Raw genomic sequence first — 22,917 nt, 5'->3', positions numbered from 1 at the left:
ATAAAAATAAGCATATATTTAGAGCCATAAATTTAACCCAGAAAATAAGGGGTTCATAGGTATGAAACCCTTTCCTCTAAATAATTTAACAAGAGCCGAAATAAAATTAATTACTCAAAGAACACATAATAATAAAATGAAAAGTAGTTGGTGCAATACCCAGTACAAATTATCTATGTCCTGTTGATGTGAAAACACAACACCCCCAATTTTAACTTATTTATTTTAAATAATGAGGAACCTTTTCTTAAATTTTGGCTAAATTGTCTTTTTATTGTTTTCCTTTAGTTCAGTGTCCTACAATTTTGCCAAATTTTATTTTCTTTATATTTCTATTTTGATTTCTTCATTGCATTCGAATTTTTACAATATCTCCATCCATTCTTGTTTCATATATCATTTGGATCCATGGTTTGCAAATGGTGCTTCTCTCAAGATTGATATTTTTTACCGCTCAGGCTAAAAATGTACAAAATGTATATTATTTTAAATTTTGTAAATTAATCATAGATATTGATTTTCAAGTTAGTTTTTTCTAATTAATTCATTTTTTCTAAAAGCCCTACAAAATCACCACAGCCAAACTGTAGAATAATTAAAATTATGGTGTTTTCAGATTCCATAAGTCTGTTAAATTTAAAATTAATTACAAGATCCGAAATTTCAAAATTGCAAAATGATTATGTCGGAACTTTTACACAAATAAATTCCATAAGTCTGTTAAATTTAAAATTAATTACAAGATCCGAAATTTCAAAATTGCAAAATGATTATGTCGGAACTTTTACACAAATAAATATAGTTTATTATGGAAAAGACCATTCCACATGGGCTCCACATCACATCACCTCACCTCCTTATATTAGAGCAGAGATCGTAATTTTATATTTTAACCAATAAATATCGTATCTCCTATGATATTTTAAAATTTTGATACTCCATGCTCTCTCATTCTATAAACTCTATGATCCTACAAACGCTCTGATGGTTTATTATAAAATATGGCGATTTTTGGTATGTCATATAAAAGGTGGCTTATCGGAGTATCGGGACTTTGAAACATCACAGTGTCTTACAAGAAACCTCTGATATTCTAAATCATTGATACTTCGATATACGAATTTAAACAATGCTTCGAAGTTTGTTTTCACATTCAAGACGGTGGTATATTAATTCTATGAGGTTTGTTCTAATATTTGTTTGTGTTATGTAATATTAACTCGTTGGGGTTTGTTTAATAAACGCCTCCTCTTTAAAATAAAAAGCATCCACTTCATGCTTAATAAAGACCTCCCTTTCGGGACTCTTATGAGTTCCCAAAGCCACTTAAGTACATGGTCATGGGACCAATAGCCACTTATGTGTCTTAGGTTATTTTAAATATTAATTAATTTGTTTTAATTTAAAATTAATTTAAATTTTAATTATTTTAATTAATTTGAATTATAATATAATTATAATTTTATAATTGTAATTAGTGTGTAAATTAATTTAATTTTTTAATTAATTAATTAATTAATTTCATGATTTTAATTAATTAATAATTGTACAGTTAAATAGGATTAGAATTTTTAATTAATTTTTTTTAATTTTGGTCCATGCATAATTTTTTTTAGAATTCTAGCAATTTTGACACTTCAACTTTGAAAGCTCACAAGTCGAGTTTTACTTAGCAAAATGAGACCCAAAACATCTCTTTAGATAGATAAAATGATGGAGAATATTTATCAAGTGGTTGTATGACCATATTTGGTCATTAATAGAGTCTAAAATTTAGCATAAAATTAAGCTCTGAATTTGCAATCAAAACTAACTTTCCGAGTTTAGTTTTTTGCATTTTCATTTGCCCAAAGCCTTTGTTGATTACACATCCATTCGATATTTTTATCTTTGACCAAAAATACCTTTACATGGATTAATGGAAAACTCTGATTTCTTTTTATTTATTTATTTAATTGAATTTTGATTGGAGATGTTTGTTTTCCCATATTTGGTATTTCTGGTTTTGATTTGCATTTTAATTTATTTATTATTGGTTTTTGGCAGGAGAGAAGTTGAGGAGATGAGGAAGAGAAGGCTTGGGTCCATGGAATTGCTCCATAAAGAAAGAAAAAAGAATTTTGGCCAGTCAAATTTGTGGGAGAAGATCTATTCTTCAAACAGTTCTCTCATTTTGTTTTTGGTTTGTAATTATAAATATGACTTTTAGAGAATGCTCTGAAGGTTCCATATCTGAAACTCGGGGAGGAAATTCTCTGTAAAGAGAATGCTTTTTTTCACTATCGTAAGGAGAAAATTTTTGTAGAGAATTAGCTAGTTTGGAATAGACTTATCTAGATTAAAAGAGATGTATTTCATCTCTAAAAATTTCATGCCATCATGAAATTTTCTGAGAATTTCATGTAGTCAAAGGCCTTCATTAGTTCTTTAATTCTTGTACACTATTTTCAAAGATATAGACTTATTGGGGGCCTACATTCAATAAAATTTGATAAAATTCGTGATCTAGATAAGTATGTATTTGTGAACTTTTGCACTATTGTGAATTCATTTAATACATGCTTGTTTTAATCATTTGAAATCTATCTTTTAATGATGGTTCTAATTGTTATCAAGTTTAATTATGAATTTGAATAGATAAACATGACATACTTGTTAACTATTTAGCAAATTCATGTCAAGTTTATCTTGGTTTTAATAATGGTTGTCTTATGAGAACTATTTTCTTAATGCAATCATATATTTTTTAGTTTAAATTCATTTTATTTGAATTTGGAAGTATTTGCACCAGAGATAGGATGATTATTCATCATACAATTGAATAAATATACTTACTTGAACTAGTAATCAGTCTTGGAACTATTTCCTTGGCTTATTGACTTCATTTTTATTCCAAATTCAAAACCAGTTTGAATCCCCATTTTACCTTTCTCTTGGTTGCGAGGGGGACTAATCCTTCTTTTAATGGAGATATATTTAGGATTTATTTTCTGTTAATTCACTACAAGAAAAAGGACATTGGTGAGGGTCAAAAAATGTCACCATAAGCTCATTGATGACGGTCAAAAGAGCCTCCGTCACCAAAAATTGAACATCCCCAAAGCTGACGTCGCCAAAATTATAGGTGATGTGGTGACATTCAAGGTCTGTCACCAATAATGATTTATAATGATAGATAGTGGCTATCACAATTTCATATAAGAAATGGTGATAGACCTTAACCTTAATCACCAAAAAATTGAACATCACTAAAAGTGGCATCGCTAAAAGGATAGGTGTTGTGGTGACATTCAAGATTTGTCATGAATAATGATTATAATGACAGATAGTGATAGTAACCATTTCATATGAACACTAAAAAAAAAATAAAAATGGAACTTTCATGGTCATCATTATTGATGCATATATATATATATATATGGTGGCATTCATTTACCATCACCATTTGATAGGTGTTATGGTGACATTCAAGGTTTATCAAATCAATGATTATAATGATGTATAGTAACCATCACCATTTCATATTTTAGTGAGGCCCGAAAAATGTCACCATCAACTCATTGGTGATGGTGAAAAGAACCTGTATCACCAAAAATTTATCATTTTCATTCCATATGAATATCAGGGCATGATGGAATCAAACCACCAACCTCCTACCTGTAAAGCAAATGCTTTTCCATTGAGCTACCACCCTTTAAATAATTACACTTCAAAAAATTAAACATTGATAATTTTTAAATGAGTAGAATTGGAAATGATCTAACTTTCCAATGACTATAATTGGGAATGATCTAGCTTGAGGATTCTTCCTACTTACATTTTCAATACTCTACAGTATAAACTTATAACATTGGGAATTCCATATTCAACATTTTAATATAATTGCATGATTTAGAGTTTAAAAATAAAATAAACCAAGATCAAAATATAGCATATGGAATTCTAAAAAAGTTAAGTGGTGTGAATTTGGCATATTGATGGCCCTTAGAAGTGGAGGATTCAATTTTCAAACCATATGTAAAACATAATAATTACGTTTACCTAAACCAATATTGTGTGTGTGTGCCTTCAAGATAATCCAAAGAGATCTGACATTTTTAGAAGACACAAAACCATTCAGATGAAAATCTTTGTAAAGTAGGGAATTAGAAAGGAGACCAATCAATGAATTGTTAACAAATGCCACTTGGATTGAATAATAAAGAAATAGATAGCTTGGAATCATGCTTGGTATCTAATTTGAACATCAACAACAAAAGGGTAACTAGAGATTTCTTGTGAGGCTCAAGAGACTTGCAAAGCCAAAGTAAAGATCAATGGAGAAGTAACTCCATTTGAAAAGGTCTAAGAGAGAAGGAAATCGAATTTAGGTTCACAAAGTCATGGGAATGAGTTCAAGGGCCAAGAAAGTAATGTTCAAGAAATTAAGTAGGGAATCAAAAAGAAAACATCCAGAGACACTCCCAGAGTGTGATCATGCTAATTATGATGGAAAAGAAAATAATAATATGTAAACTACAACATGCACATAGACAAGATTACATAAATTTGAAGTTAAACCATCAACAAGTTTTATATTTACAATTAACAAAAACCTTCGTAATTAGGAAATCCTACGATGTAGGCTTGAAAATTTGCTACAAAATTGTGAATCTTAAATGTTTTGATGTTTATTTGGCTTCAGTAAAATTTTGGAAAATGTGGCAATCAATAAATGAATTTCATCTACATCAAACACAATGTTAAAATATATAAGCACAAATTACCTATGAATATCCATAGGTCCACCCTACATACACAAAGCCATTATCTAAATTACAAATGGTTGAAAAAGTAGATGTCTCCCCTAGTAATTCTACTTTTAGACCATTCCCTGTAGAAGAGATAAATTGCATAAGTATAAATAAAAAAGGATGCTTTTGTAAAGATAAATTCTATGACTCACAGTGAAAAGATTAAGACACTAGTAGAGAATTTTCCCAACTATGGTTACACTAGAGATTAGGAATATGAAATAACAAAAAGAAATCATAGCAAAAAATAGATAGACTAGACTCTGGACTATGTACACACTCAATAAGAAAGACAATTGTGCACGATAGATCCAAAGAAGTACACGGGAAAAATATGGCTACATGAGTGATGCTATGTTCTGCAACCAACTCACAAAATAAAAGAAAATATAGCTCAACACCTTCAAAATCATCCTCTTTGAGGGGGAAACCCCCTTTACATTACACAAATGAACAATTCTTGGATGATACAAATGACAAAACCTCCTTTCTATATATAGGAGTCTAAGGTATCACAATATAATCAAAGCCGACATAACAATAATAATATAAGAGCACAACAATAATAATAGTGGGCTTCTATGGGACACAATAATAAAAATATGGGGACAATAGGGCAACACAATAACAATAAGGGCTACACCAACAATAGTAATGGGGGAATCACTAGTATTATAGGGACCTAACATGCCCCTATCCTTCAAAAAATTGTTTTCCTCAATCCTTGAGTAGTTTTGGATGCTTTTGTATAAAATTCTCACCCTTCCATGTGGAATCTTTAGCAAACAAGTTCTTCCACTTGATGAGATACTCTTAAATTTATCGATATTGTAGCTATCGAGTTCTTGCTTTTGTGACTGCTTTAGGTTCCAATATGGTTTTTCCTTCCTCGTCAAGTTTTGGAAGTATTGTTTGAACTACAAGTTTATCACCTATATCATTCTTTAAGCATGAAACATGGAAAACTGATTGCACTCTGGAAGTTGCAGGAAGCTCCAATTTGTATGCCATAGTACCAATATTTTGCAACACCCTATACAGAGCATAATACTTTAGTGATAATTTATTGTCCTTCTTAGCTTGCTTGAGGGACATTTTTTTATATGGTTATAGCTGTAGGAATACCCAGTTAGCTACATCAAAAATTCTTTCACTACAATGTTGATTTGCCTCTTGTTTCAGTCTATTCTGCGCCAAATTCAAGTTATCCTTTAAGTTAGTTGGAGAACTTGTTGTTCATGCTCGATGTGATCTTCCACTACTTGCACCTTAGAATTTTCTCTTAAATATGATGTGATGGATGGTGGATGATATCCATAATGTTCCATAAATGGGATCATTTTTGCTACAGTATGGAAGGAAGTGTTATACAACCATTCAACCAGAGGCAACCGTTTGACCCATTGTGTATGTTTATCAGATACAAAGAAACAAAGGTATCATTCCAAACATTTGTTTACTATCTTAGTTTTCCCATCAGATTGAGGATGATAAGATGAGTTATGAGCTAACTGAGTACCAAGACAAGAAAATAATTTTGTCCAAAAATTTCCAGTGCAAATAGGATCTATGCCACTTACAATAATCTTTGGTTTTCCATGTAGCTTTTGAATTGTTTCCATAAATGCAGTAGAAACTGTATTGGCTTTAAATGGATTAGATAATGCACAAAAGTGTGCATACTTAGTAAGTCTGTCAACTACCACCATGATGACACTCTTTCCTTTGGACTTGGGTAAGCCTTTGATAAAATCCATTGAAGCCTCCTCCCAACATTGGCTTGGAATGGATAAAGGTTGTAATAGACCTGGGGTCTTAATTGTTTCAACTTTATTTTGTTGGCAGACCAAACATTCTGCAACAAACTTTTGAATATCCGATTTAAGGCCATCCCAAAAAAATCCTTCTTAACTTTGTGGTAATTTTTTAAGAATCCTAAGTTTCCTCCTAAGGGAGAGGTGTGTGATTCCATAAGATTTTTTTTTTTTGAGTTGGGAATTTTTACATAGGTATAAGTGATCTTTGTACCATAACGAATCATTTTTCTAGCTAAATGTATCAAATGTATTGGGATCTTGTTGTACATTTTGAATGAGTTCCCACACTTCTTTATCATTCTTTCATTCATCCCTTGCTTCATTTATCCAATATGGTTGGATAATAGGAATGGTGCAAATCAATTCTTACACTTCTTCATCCTTTCTTGAGAGTGCATCTGCGCAGCATTTTTCTTCCCTTTTTTGTAGATGATTTCAAAGTCATAACCCAAAATCTTTGTGACCCATTTTTGTTGCTCTTCTGAAGATCATCTTTGTTCTAAAAAGTATTTAAGACTATCATTATCCATTTTTACCTTGACATGTCTTCCCATTAGGTAGGGTCGTCATTTCTTAAGTGTATGTAGTATTGCTAACATTTCCTTCTCATAAATAGCTTTGTGTAAATACTTTCCTTTGAGTGGACGACTTTCGAAAGAAATGGGTCTTTCTTCTTGCATTAAACAACACCAATTCCATTTCACGAGTCATCCCTTTCCACAATAAAGGTTTTTGTGAATTTCGACGTAGCTAAGACCGGCGCTTGGAAAATTACCTCTTTAAGATGTTCAAAGGCTTTCGTTGCTTCTGGAGTCCATGAAAATTCATCCTTCTTCAATAATGTTGTTAGAGGTGTTGCTATTCACCCATAATTCTTAACAAACTTGTGATAATACCCTGTCAACTTGAGAAATCCTCACAAATGCTTTATGGATGTGGGGATTTTCTATTCGTTAATAGCTTTAATTTTTCTAGGGTCTGCCTTCACACCTTCATGAGATACAATATGACCCAAATATTCCACCTCTTGTACTCCAAATAAAAATTTGAAGGATTTTACATATAATTGTTTCTCCTCCAGTAGTTTGAGCACCTTGTCAACATGTTGAACATGATCCTTCCAAGACATGTTGTAGATTAGTATATCATCAAATAATACTAACATAAATTTTCTAAGGAAGGGTTTGAAAATGGAATTCATAAAACCGTGAAATGTATAAGATGCATTTGTAAGGCCAAAAGGCATGACCAAAAATTCATAATGACCCTCATGAGTTCTAAATGTTGTTTTTGGAATGTCTTCCATCTTCATTCTGATTTGAGGATATCTTGAATGAAGATCCAACCTAGTGAAGTAAATTGATCCATGCAATTCATCCAATAATTCATCAATGACAGGAATGGGAAATTTACCTTTAATAGTGATCTTGTTGAGCTCCCTATAATTTGGACACGTGCACCATGACCCATCCTTCTTGTGCACCAATACTAATAGAGCAAAGAAAGAACTTTGACTAGGTTGAATTATACCAGGCTCTAGCATTTTTGCAACCATACATTCAATTTCACTCTTTTCGGCATAGGGATATATGTAAGGCCTAATGTTTGGAGAAATACTTCCTGGAATCAAATCAATAGCATGATCATTATCAAAAATAGGTGGGATGCCTTTGGGAGTCTCGAATACCTTGGAATTATTGTCCAATACTTTTTGGAGATCTGGAGAAATAGATGATTTTGATGTGGGAACCTCTAGCAAACATAATTATGCAGTTATGCCTCATTCTGTTAGAGCTAATTATCTTTCCTAGATTCCTTATGATACCCCTTAATTCAACTTCCTTTCCTTCCAAAGAAAAGTTCATGAAAATTAAAAGCTATTGTACCCAAGGATTGTAGCAATTAGAGTCTTAGTACAAAACCAACACCACCCATTGGAATGGAAAGCATTGGGCTATTTAATACATATTCTCCCATGGATATCTTGATATTATGGCACTTTCCAGAGAAATTTATGGTTCCTCTACTTGCAACCATCAATTGACACTCTGGTGTTCGACATAGGAAGCAATTCAATTCCTTGGCTATCTTACAATGAATAAAATTATGGGTACTTCCGAATCAATCAACACTATTACATTTTTCTTCTTGATATGTCCTTCTATATTGATAGTTTGAGGAGTGGTAATTCTAGCCAATGCATTACAAGATATGGTCAGATTTATTTCTTCCTTCTCTAGGGTTTGTTCCTGGTGTATATCGATCTGAAAATGGGACTCTAAAGGCTTCTTGTAATCTTACAAGAACCTCTCTCACTTCCAAAGTGTATATGTTCCCAAGACAACTATGATTAACCAATGCGGAATTAATAATGTGCTTGACAATAAGGTGTATGCTTATGTTTTTTTTTTAAACTGTATATGTGCTGTAAATTTATTTGCTTAAACTAATATAAAACATATAACAGTGAAACAATGCAACAAATGAACATCACACATAAGATAGCAAGTTTAATATGGAGTTCACCCAAAACTATTGGGCTACGTCTCCTTGAGATCTAGTAAACTCAACCAAGCTCTCTGAGATTATGGCAATAGTTCTTTTATAAGCTCCATGCTCAATTCCACTAGTTTACATAGAACTCAGTGGGCTTAGAACACCATCTTATCCCTGGCTCTTGAAGCTCTCGGCCCTCTGGCTCTCGGCTCTCACTCTGGCTCTGGCTCTCAGCTCTGGCTCTTAGCTCTCAGCTCTGGCTCTGGCTCTTTGGCTCTGGCTTCTCTGAGCTCTCTCTCTCGGCCTCTGCATGCCTCGGTAATCCACTTGACCTCCAAGCGACTCCCTCAGCTACTCTGCGCATTAGCTCTCGTTAGCCTTGCTCTCCCCCTCGTCAATTGGCTCTTTGGCTCTCTTTGAGGCATTTTTTTTGGCTCTCCAGCTTCCCCAGCCATTTTCTCTATGTATAATCATCCCTCTGTGGCTCTGCGCATTCTCTGCTCCTTGTCAGTTCGACTGGCCATCTAGCTCTGTGGCTCTATGGCTTCAAACGCATCATTGTCAGCCAAAAATGCCCACTTGCCACATGGCATGATGAGTAGGAGTTGTTACAAAGGGATCGGGGCCGTTTTCCAGGCAAAAAGCCAAAAATGGAGAAAAATCCAATACACAGAGAGTTACTGGAAAATACACTGTCGGGCATGAATTCCGGACATGAAATTCCATCAAATCGTCCCTAAAAACCCTATTGGGTCCGCCATTAGGCAACATATCACATCACATAGGTGGATTGGGAAAAACCCCGAATACATGGGAAAACATTGAAAAACCCATCAAAATGCTTTCTATCAGACTTCAAATATTATCGCATTTGCCCTATAATCATATCGAGTCCACCTTTGGTCACTATCGCAAGCCCCACCATTGATCTATGTGATCTCCGATCCAACGGTTGGTATTCATTTTCGGGTGGCTTAGGAGTATGGAGGTTACCTGCCTGAAAAGGTGGTTTCTCTCTCTCCTCCACCAACCACGCGTTGGCCATTGTATGGGATTGAGCGGAGCTAGCCCAATACCACTTACCGCCTAAGGCCCGCCTGAAATCCCGCTTACGGAACTCAAATAATATAGGGCCACTTCTAAAATTCCTTTTGGGTCCGGCTTTATCACTTTGGGGCATTTTCCTTTGAATTTTGGATTTTCTATCAAAATATGCTAATACACAGAAAACCCAACAAATACCCTTTTATTAGAACTCAAAATTTATAAACTGTGCTTATAAAATCCGTCAGGTCCGGTAATCACAAGTCGCATGTTATCACCCCTTTATATTGCTGTGATGTGATATATCGCAATTGCATGTTGCACAGCCTCGGGGGTCCTTCCCTTACCTTGTGGCATCACCAACGTCGATCCACTGATCATCACAGTCGCATGTCGCATTGGCCCGAGGTCTTGTCTTCAGTCGAAGGCTTACCTCCGATGTGATAAGTCAGAGGTCGCAGTTGGAGGTTCCTTCCACCTCCACGTTAAGTCCTCCTCTCGACCCATCTCCGATGCGATTTCCCTCTATTAGGGTTTTTTTCCCATTTTTGAAGATTTTTCCTCTTTTTCCAAAGAACAAAGGGCAACTTCTTTCTGCTAAAACTTCTACCTTCGAAGTCCATTGTAGCCCATTCAAGTTGCAATAGATTCAAAAGAAAAAGATATCTGCAATGGGGCTATTTCCAGGAACATCCTTGGACTTTCATTTTCCTCTGTGAGGACACTTAGACATAGAAGTCTATCCAAAATCCATTTTGGATCACGCCTTCCCACTAAAGAACTTTTCGTCTCCAAACGATTGATATACTAATCTGAACAGTAAATGAGATTAACAACACCCTCTTCTTTTAGCCTTCATACACTTGCCTTGCATAGTGCCTCTAAACCAAAGCCTTTGACCATTCTCCTTCTTGGATGTGTTTGTCATCCTCGGAAGAACTGCCTTCCTCCTTGCCTTCCTACAGAACTCCTACTGAAACGGTCACAGAAGGTAGTTTGAACTTCTCTGCCTTGATCATTGATCCAAGGTGGCTCAAACAAATGTGCAGTACATCTGTTCCACAAAACTCTCATTTGTACCTATTTGAAAAGATGTCAACAACAACTGTTAACAATAACAGAAACATAGACAACAACTGGATGGCCTAAACTCTTGCTTCAACAAAAGAAACAGATTTCACATCTTATGAACACCTCCATGTCTTACATTTGCATACAAATGATGGACTAGACAACAAGCCCACAAAACATGCCTTTAAAACAAATGACCCTTCAAGTCAAGAATGTAGAAAAAAAATCTCAAGGATTCTTCCCAAAAGATGAAACACTTCATCATTTTCTCCATCCTAGAGCCCAAATCAACTTCCCTCAAGTCAACATTACATGCATGTTTAAAATAAAGAAATCAACCCTTCAAGTTAATTACACATACATGTTCAAATACAAGGAAAACATCAACATCCCTGTGTTCATGCATCTCATTCTCATGCATGCATTTCATCCTTCAACTTTCACTTAAGCACACTGTACTTTCAAACCTGAAATGAACATAGTGTTGCAGCCACAAAGTGAGTCTCCTACTCAACCTTTTTCCATTCACCGTCTTGGTAAACCTGCAACTTGCATTCCATTAACAAAGAAATGCAAATCTTGATTGGATAAGAATTCTAACCATTTCTCACCAATCCCTTTCAAAAGTACTACCTTTGTCTGCACATCAGCATCAACATGTGAATCATCATGAAACACATCAATCATGGAATCTTCCTTTCCATTTCTACCATCTTCTCTTTCCACTTTCTTCAGCTTTTGTGCAAGCATTTTTGGATTCAGAATCCAACACTTTTCAACAAGATGCCCTTGTTTATGGCAGTAAGTGCACTGCATGTGCATCCTCTTGACAGCATGATTTTCCTTGTCCAATAGACCTTTGGCTTCTTGCTTCCGTTCCTTAAAAAAATTCTTGTATGTGGCCATTCTCTTCCAACATCTAGAAACATTATGGTTATCCAAACCACAAAATAAACATGCAATTCTTTTCCCATGCTTATATGGAAATTTACCATGCTATACATAATCAAAAGGAATATATTTAGAACCAGATTTATACCTTCCTCTCTCACCTTTATTGCCTTCATGAGGAGGTGAAGCAAATGAAGAAGTGGCTCCCTTTGGAACATCATCAATCTCTTCAAGGCTGTCAGAGTTTCCACAACTCTCTGTTTCAATTGTATGCTTATGAACACCTGCATCCTGCAAATGATGTTTCAAGCTATTGCATTCCTCCTAAATACAATCTTCACACTCTTGAGGTAGAAGACCTGCAATACAACACCTTCTTGGAGCTATTTTAATGGCCTTCATGGCAGCTTTTGAACTTTCTCCATAAGGTTGTCCATAGCCAAGACCAAAATACTTAGGCCTTTCCTCAACTATTATTGCCTTAACAATGCCTTGTGCATGTTTACCCAAGCCTTTTCCTTCATAGCCCATCTTGGACATTAGCTTGGAACCTATGCCTCTAGTATCTTTTTCAAAAGAACCAATATAAGCATTCTTAGAAGAATTTGAAGACAAATTGGACTGGTTTACCTCTTCTTCAAGCTGATACTTGACCAAGGCTTCTTTGGTAACAAAGAGTTGTGACTCCAACTCATGCATCCTTTTTAGGTTCATATTTGCAATATGAAGTTGCCTCTCCATTTCCTGCAATTTTTCAAAAAGCAACTGCTTCTCTTCCTTCATGGAATTCAACTACTCTCCAAGTATGCTGCTCTTTCTTCCATCCTCATAGATTTCTCTCACCATGTCCATCATGATGAACACGTCTTGCTTCATGTCTTCATCAAAGAGTCTTGTGATGAAGGAAGAATTTGAGGATACACTTGTAGAAGTTTTCATTATGCCAATGAACAAAAGAACTTCAAACAAGATTAATAAAGAGCTTATTCAGCAACCTTTTGCAACAAACCTCTTGCGCTTAAAGGATTGCCTTGAGGTCCTTTGGGATAGAAGAATTCCTTCATCCCTTCTTCCTTCTTGTCTTTCCTGGATTGAACTATCAATAGCTTTCCCTTCACCTCTACAAACTCAAACAATAGTGAGTCTGCAAACAAGCATACAATCAACCTCTGACTATTTAAACACCTTTTAGACAAGTAATCTTTGCTCTGTCAATCAAGAATTATGATATAACCTTCTTTGAAGGTGGGGTTAACCAATCTCAAGCTCTGATACCACCTGATCTAAAAATGGGGCTCTAAAGGCTTCTTGTGATCTTACAAGAACCTCTCCCACTTCCAAAGCTTATATATTCCCAAGACAACTATGATTAACCAATGCGGAATTAATAATGTGCTTGACAATAAGGTGTATGCTTATGTTTGTTTTAAAATTGTCTATGTGTTGTAAATTGATTTTCTTAAACTAATATAAAACATATAATAGTGGAACAATGCAGCAAATGAACATCACACATAAGACAACAAGTTTAATATGGAGTTCACCCAAAACTCTTGGGCTACGTCTCCTTGAGCTCTAGTCAACTCAACTAGGCTCTCTGGGATTATGGAAATAGTTCTTTTACAAGCTCCATGCTCAACTCCACTAGTTTACATAGAACTCAGTGGGCTTAGAACACCATCTTATCCCTGGCACTTAAAGCCTTTGCGTGCCTCGGTAATCTGCTTGACCTCCAAGCGACTCCCTCAGCTGCTCTGCGTATTAACTCTCGTTAGCCTTGCTCTCCCCCTCGTCAATTGGCTCTCTAGCTCTCTTTGAGGCATTTTTTTTGGCTCTCTAGCTTCCCCAGCCATTTTCTCTGCGTATAATCATCCCTCTGTGGCTCTGCACATTCTCTGCTCCTTGTCAATTCGACTGGCCATCTGGCTCTGTGGCTCTGTGGCTTCAAACACATCATTGTCAGCCAAAAATGCCCGCTTTCTGCGTGGCATGATGAGTAGGAGCTATTACAAAGGGATCAAGGCCGTCTTCTAGGAAAAAAGTCAAAAATGGAGAAAAATCCAATACACAGAGAGTTACTGGAAAATACACTATTGGGCATGAATTCCAGACATGAAATTCATCAAATCGTCCCTAAAATCCCTATTGGGTTTGCCATTAGGCAACATATCACATCGCATAGGTGGATTGGGAATAACCCTGAATACACGGGAAAACACTGAAAAATCCATCAAAATTCTTTCTATCAGACTTCAAATATTATCGCATCTGCCCTATAATCATATCGGGTCTGCCTTCGATCACTATCGCAAGCCCCACCATTGATCTGTGTGATCTCTGATCCAACATTTGGCATTCATTTCCGGGTGGCTTAGGAGTACGGAGGTTACCTACCTGAAAAGGTAGTTTCTCTCTCTCCTCCTCCAGCCATGCATCGGCCATTGTATGGGATTCGGCAGAGCCAGCCCAATACCACTTACTGCCTAAGGTTCGCATGAAATCCCGCTTACGGAACTCAAATAATATAGGGCCACTTCTAAAATTCCTTTTGGGTCCAGCTTTATCACTTCGGGGCATTTTCCTTTGTATTTCAGCTTTTCTATCGAAATCCGCTAATACAGAGAAAACCCAACAAATACCCTTTTATCGGAACTCAAAATTTATAAACTACGCTGAAAAATCCGTCGGGCCTGGTGCTCGCAAGTTGCATGTTATCACCCCTTGATATCGTTGTGATGTGATGATGCAATGCGATATATCACAATCACATGTCACACAGCCCCGGGGATCCTTCCCTTACCTCATGGCATCGCCGAAGCCGATCCGTCGATCATCGCAGTCGCATGTCGCATTGGCCCGGGGTCCTGTCATTAGGCAAAGGCTTACCTCCAATACGATAAGTCGAAGGTCGCAATCAAAGGTTCCTTCCGCCTCCATGTTAAGTCCTCCTCTCGACCCATCTCCGATGTGATTTCCCTTTATAAGGGTTTTTTTTTTCCATTTTTGAAGATTTTGCCTCTTTTTCCAAAGAACAAAGCGAAACTTCTTTTTACGATAACTTCTGCCTCTGAAGTCCATTTTAGCCCATCCAAGTTGCAGTAGATTCAAAAGGAAAAGATCTCTGCAATGGGGCTATATCTAGGAACATCCTTGGACTTCCATTTTCCTCTGTGAAGAACACCTAGACTTAGAAGACTATCCAAAATCCATTTTGGATCATATATCCTCTTCTTTTGATGTTTCTTGTTCCTTTCTTCCTCCTCTTCACAATCTATGTAAAATAATTTCTTCTTAAAACACTTATGACCTCTAGTTTATTTGCTATCACAACTGTAACAAAGCCCTTTTTCTCTTTTTTCTTCCAATTGTTGTGGTTTCAACCTTGTAGGTTGTGGAAGGCTATGAGAAATAACACTTCCATCTTTATAGTTGTGAATGGTAGGCTTCCTTGTGGCCATAATTTTGTTTTCCATTTTTCTTGCCAACCTGAATGCTTTCTCCAATGAATCAGGTTCCCAAAGTTGAACCTCATGTTGGAAGTTAACCTTTAAATTCCCTATGAACAAATCAATCATATGCTTCTCTGGAATATCTTTTACCCTTATATTCAATTTTTGTAACTCCTCAATGTGTTCCATCATTGAATTGTTTTGTTTGAGATTTATCAATTGGCTAAAAAAAGTGTTTCTTTCTGTATCCTCATAATGTGATATCATTTATTCCGTAAAAATTGCCCATGTGACAATTTGTTTATGAGAGAAAATCCATTGATACCATACAAATTGATTTGGCTCCAAATATAAAGTTGCAATGCATACCTTTTGTGTGTTTTTCACATTATGGAGATCAAAACATTGTTGCATATGTAGTATCCATGTTACGGGATCCTTGCCATCAAACTTCCTCATATCGATATTTGGAACATGGTGGGTCTTCAATCCACAGTTAGAGTCTATGAAATCATGATTAACATTTCTTTTGTTCTCCTCATGAGTTTCCTTTACTACTCTTGCTCCATTAGTAAGCATTTGTTGTAGCAAAGTTTTCAAATTTGTCTTCAAATCTTCCATGTTGCCTTTAAGTTTTTATTCTATACCATCCATCTTAGCTTCCATGAATGTCTTCAAATAGTCCATGTTTCCTTTACGTTTTTCTTATATACCATCCATCTTAGCTTCCATGCCTTTCTTTAAACCATCCATCTTATCTTCCATTACTTTTTTTGAGAGTGAATTTTGTTGCACTTGGTCTCGTAATTTTGATATATCATGTTGCATTTCTTCCTCTTCTTCATGAGTCATGCTAGAGCTTTCAGGTTGCTTACTAGGTGTTTCCATTTTCTTTCTTCGGGGCATCAATTAATGATAATAATGCTTCACTATGCCCTTTCAATTCCTTCAAACTAATTTTTCAAACCAAACTTATGCAAAATTTTAAATAAACTACACATCTCTTTTCACTTTGTAGGATCTCGATATTCAATTTGTTGTATCTCTATAATTTCAGACCTTCAAGATCTGAAATTGCATCTGGCAATAGCCCTATGAATCCTCTTTCCAATCCTGCAAGTTTGATCAATATTGGATTCTCCAAGGAAGAGTTATGTCAAATATCCCTCGATGACCTTATTATAGACTATTTCATTAGAGCGAACTTGTATGAAGTTCTACGTGTCACTATTGCGACCTTAGGACCTGAAACTGATACACATAAAACTACAGGTCACCCTTGTTCTATAACATTTTAATAAATTGCAATCTGATACACATAAAAAATGTTACGATTATTTTCCCTAGGTCACCTGTTTGAGATATAATTCTAGATCCTACAAAAACCCTAACTTCCTTGGATCATATCTTCGAAAATATAGCAAGACAAGATCTGAAATTCATACCTGAGGTTCAGTGAGATTTCAGCTCAAATGACCTTTTGTTTTAGTTTCTAAAACATCATAAAAAAAAGGTATAGCGAAAATTCCACGATGACTTGTTTGGAGCAGTGAAACCCTAGAATCCAAAGCTCTAATACCAAATGGTATGCAACTAGCTCACAAAATAAAATAAAAGATAGATCAACGCCTTCAAAATCAGCAACTTTGAGGGGAAAACCTCCTTTACATTACACAAATGAACAATTCTTGGATGACAGAAATGATAAAACCTCCTTTCTATATATAGGAGTCAAAGGGGTGACAATATAATCAAAGTCGACACAACAATAATAATATAAGGGCACAACAATAACAATAGTGGGCTTCTATGGGGCATAATAATAACAATATGGGGACAATAGGGACACAAAAATAACAATAAGGGCTACACTAACAATAGTAATGGGGGAATCACTAGTATTATAGGGAGCTAACATGTTAATCCAGTAAAAGAAGAAAATATCAGTTCTAGCTAATTACCATATCCACTATCTGTTTTGATGTGTATGTGTTTGTTGTGATGTAGCTTAATTCATTGACCTGTAGCCAAGAATGAACTAGTTTTTCTTATGTCAATAATATGTAAGTCATCATGTAATATTCTTTGTGCGAGTGTCAGCACTATGGGTAATCTTCTCTAGGAGTAGAGGTTGTTGTTCATCGTATTAACTGAAAATATGTGGAAGTGTGCACGTAATTTTCAAGAGCCAACCATGGCTTTTATAAATTAGTTATATACACTATAGATTTCTAGATACACATTCCTCTTTCTTCATGCAAGATAATAAATGAATTTTAACAACCAAAGAGTGAAGATTCTACAAACCATTGTGAGTTCATATTGTATCACATCATTTGTTTTAGTTATTATAATCCACAGTATGTATGCCTGTAACTAATGAAGGAACCTAAGATGTCTAGGAGTAGGAAACTTTAGAACAACAAACTCACTAGAAGCATTATGCTTTAAAAACTAGAAGACTTAGTTGAGGTTTGCTTCCAAGTAGCCAATGTGAATGGGATGATAGAATGTAGGATGAGTAGTAAGGGAGGGATGGAATGTAAAACTGGAAACGTGATGGCTAGTGATACCTAGAAACGGACAACTGATGAAGTCTTGACTCCAAATTTGATCCCATAACATATAACTGATCAAAGTCGAATCTTTTTCCATAAGTATCACATCCCTATTCCTTCAAAACAAATTTTCCCTATCCAAATCAAATACATAGTTGTATATGGCCTTCTTCATAAATAACATAAATTTCATATATATAGGACCATAATTAATTTCAAAAATAAATTAGGAGAGTCCCTTTATACGTAGAACCCAATATACCATTCCATAAGAACAATATTTGATCATAATAAATTATTTTAAACATGAGGATTGACAATATTTTGTTGCAGGCTAACAATGCAAATGTTGTATTTGTGTTATTTCTTTTAGAGTACTTTGGCTTGCTTGGCTTGGCCTTTTTGTTTCCAACATGGTATTGTTGTTACTATGCATTCATCAACCTCATATGTTGGTGCACTGATGGCTATTATGCACGTCCTTTAAATATGTGCTTCTCCATTTTGTATGCATACAAGTACACCTACATGAGGTTGTTGGAAAACCATCTTTATTGGGCTAAAATGAAATATAATATCATACCTACAACAGGGATCATAGTTTGTAATTCCTAATTTAGTACAACAGTAAAAGAGGCTCAGCATGACAAGGATAGTAGTCTACATTCAAGCTTAGTAGCTTAGATTTTAGCCTAATAGTGACAGCATCTTAGCATTCCACAATTTCATGTCACTATACAGTAGCGTGTAGCATACAGGGATAACACCCATCTTTCAAATGTTTCCCAATATGGAAATTCCATGCAGTATGGCCAGCCATACAATTTGACCAACGATGTTTCCAAGGCATTTAGGAACTTTCTTTTTAGTTCCTAAGCCAACCTAAGTGCCCAAGAGGGGCATGGGACCTATAGAAAATATCATCTTGTCCGTGAAAAAATAGCAATAGGGGATTAAGCTTTGTAGAGTTCATCACCTTGGTAATTAATGGTAATATTAAATTTTCTTAAAGTAAAATGATATAAAATATAAGATAAAGGAAAATGTTAGGATTCCAGGGTTGGCATGATTATATCCTTTCCACTACATTTTATCATGTATGAGGGTATGTGATTAACATTAGTCAAGACCACCAAGCTATGGGATTTTGCATCATGTAATTATTCTATGAGAATTAATATAGACATGGGACTCCTAAAATGTCATTTATGAATATCATTCTTATTGTCTTGCTTATTTTCTTAAAAGATAATATGTTACTTGAAATATATATGTATTTTGTATTTTTTATATACCATGTTTCTCCCACATACCCATTTTGGGAGGTCGTGTTTTCAAGCATTCCCATTTCAGAAACTTGTACACATTCCAATGTTTTTTTCAACTTAGTCTTGCATGGTACTTGTACTATATATTTCACAAATCATTGTTTAACTCCCTAACACTTATCTCCCATCCAAAAAGGTCATAAATCGAGAAATGAATGATTTCATGCAGTAGAGGGCCATGTAGTGTATATATTATATGTAGTGAATTTACATTTCTTCCAAATTGAATCTAAAAATTTAACAATTTTCTAGTGAATTTGGCCTCTTCAAAGATTTGAAGGTCAAAATTTACCCTAAAAATTGGCATACCTAGTAACAGAGGCTTCTATGCCAATATTTTATCAAGATCCATGTATACAATTATTAATCTAGATTATATGGTCATAGAGGGTAAAAACTTAAAACTTCTCCCATTTGATGTTGGGATGTCATAACAAATCTTGGAAGTAGACCCATCACTAGAAGTGATCAAATCATCAAGTTCCCATATGCCAAGTCTTGCAGCGTGGATAACCTGACCATTGAATTCGTTAATATGTTGTCAGAGCATCTAAATACTTCTTCCCACAACACAATATCTGAAATTCAACATGGGTAAAGACAAATCCTTCAATAAATCCCATTTTTGTCGCCATAGAACATAGAGGAAGGGCCTCATATGAATTTGAAATCATGGCACAATTTCAGTCTGCAATGTCAGCTACAAAGAATATTTGTCAGGTACTTACTACTTATGATTCAAGCTCTCTTATTTTATGTCTATTATGGTCTTTTTTCATCAAACATGTTTTCATTGTAAGGAGTATAATGTAGAAAATGACAATCACTAGAGATGCACTTCATACCATAAAAACCTAGAAATTGGCCTCCATGTTCCTAGAGCTTGACATGGAAAAGGCTTGTCATAAGTTAAGTTGATACTAAATAATTTTAATCCTTCAGCTAAACAACATATATTGGCATAATCTCATTTGGGTTAAGATAATTTTGTACTCAACCAACATTTTAGTCCTAGTTAGAAGCTCCCCAACTTGTTTGTATCCCACTTAAAGAGAAATCAAACAAGGTTGTCAACTTGTATCAATTCTTTGCATTTGATCAACACAGGACCTTTCTAACATCTTGATATGGGTCCAAGAAGCAAGACTCCCACAAAGAAAGGCATACATTAGCCCAAAAATTGAAGGTCAACCACTAATCATTTTTTGATGAGACAATTCCAAGCATAAGAAAATCACTAGAAGATTTCCCTTGAAATCTTTTGTGAAGCTTCAGGGTCAAAGGGAAACATTCAAAAATTGTAGAATACTTTTGATGTAATAATCCCTTGGTAGTGGTGCATACTGAGTTGATTTCATGTTTTGTTGTTCTCACATTTGAGCTGGTATGTCATAATAGATCTTGAAAGCATACCCATCATAAGAACTGGTCAAGTCACCCAGTTCCCATATTCCAAGTCTTGCAACTTGGATAACTTGACCACTAAATTCTTTAATATTCTAGTAGAGCATCTAGATACTTATTCCCAAAACACAATATCTAAAATTCAACATGGGTAAAGACATATCCTTCAATAAATTCCATTTTTGTGGCCATAGAACATAGAGGAAGGGCCTTATATGAATTTGAAATCATGGCACAATGAATATTTGCCAAGTACTTACTACTTATTATTCAAGCTCTATTATTTTATGTCTATTATGGTCTCATTTCATCAAACAGGTTTTCACTGTAAGGAATATAATGGACAAACTCACAATCACTAGAGATGCGCTTCATACCATCAAAACCTAGAAATTGGTCTCTGTGTTCCTAGAACTTGACATGGAAAAGGCTTGTCATAAGTTAAGTTGATACTACATAATTTAAATCCTTCATTTGAACAACATATATTGGCATAATCTCATTTGGGTTAAGAGAATTTTGTACTCAACCAACATTTCAGTCCCAGTTAGCAGCTCCCCAACCTGTTTGTATCCCACTTAAAGAGAAGTCAAACAAGGTTGTTAACTTGTATCAATTCTTTGCATTTGATCAACATAGGACCTTTCTAACATCTTGATATGGGTCCAAGAAGCAAGACTCCTACAAGGCAAGGCATACAGTAGCCCAAAAAGTGAAGGTCAACCACCAATCATTTGTTGATGATACAATTCCAAGCATAAGAAAATTGCTAGAATATTTCCCTTGACATCTTTTGTGAAGCTTCAGGATCAAAGGTCAACTTTCAAAAATTGCAGAATACTTTTGATGTAATAATCCCTTGGTAGTGGTGCATCTTGAGTTGGGCTTTATGTTTTGTTGTTATCATGATCAATTTTTGCTAGGAAGAACATCTTTTATTTACATAGTATGATGGTACAAAAATTTATTAAGGTGTGCCCCTCTTTAGCACACCTACTCATAGTGATTTAATTTTTTGGTGACTAATTGGTCCTTGCAGGGGAATTATGGCCATATATGAGCATTAACCTTTGTACACATATCTTGAGGTTGATCAGTTATTCAATGGCTAAATTAAACTAATTTATCCAAATTAAGGTTAATAGCTTCAGCACCCTACTTCATTGGGTTCCTTTTCACATTTGCAAAGGGAAGGTGGCACATTACTTAGTCATCTTACTAAATTTGGAACATATCCTTGTAGGGAAAACTTGTGGAGTCACTTCTTACTAATCTTGAAATTGTATACTTATTTATTCCATGGAGGTTTTGCAATGTCAAACCCATATTTCTCACTTATCTCCTTGCATTTTTTTTGTTTGAGGTTGCCCACTTACTATTTCGGGACTTGACCACTTCATCTTGCACATTCATCCATGGAGTTGGTTGCATGGGATTTACTCATGTGAAGTTGGTTGGAGATTAATTAATTTATTGTTGTTGACTCTTTCCTTGCATAAGTCTTAAGAATTTGTAACTACCTAAAAGATTATTTATTTGTTACTGAGGCAGTTGCATGTTTGAGAAATAGTCCATGACGAATCTTTCTACTTTAAAAAAGTTGGATGCTTTACCAAGCCTTTCTTGAGGATTCATCAAATTTGGCTTTCGCTTTAATGCTTTCTTGGCAATTCTATAATTTCACAACATTGTCTACTTTATCCAAAGAAAGTAAAATTAATGGGACCAACAACATTCTTCCACAAAAAAAAAGCTAACGGATGTGTTCACTGAAAGGCGCATAAATTTCACCGCCATTTCAGCCAAATGTTGTATATCTACATAATTTTGGCCTTCTCAGTAGGAATGCATTCTTTTACCTTTCAACGTGGAAACTCAAAATACCTAGTGTTCTGAGTCTTGGAAACTTATAGCTACTAATTTCGATTAAATTGTTTAAGATTCAAAGTTGAAGATAAACCTTTGGAGATTGAATTGTTGGATTTCTATGAATATGTTTTATCTCTTCCTTACATTACTAATCCATATGAAACCATTACAAGCTTTGATTAATATTCTTCAACCTT

The sequence above is a fragment of the Pinus tabuliformis genome, chromosome 8, assembly GCF_031772625.1.
Source record: "Pinus tabuliformis cultivar Carrire ecotype Pingquan chromosome 8, CPIR1, whole genome shotgun sequence".
In the NCBI taxonomy this organism is placed as follows: Eukaryota; Viridiplantae; Streptophyta; class Pinopsida; order Pinales; family Pinaceae; genus Pinus; species Pinus tabuliformis.
The sequence above is the reverse complement of the archived record's forward strand: the minus strand, read 5'-3'. Positions refer to the sequence as shown.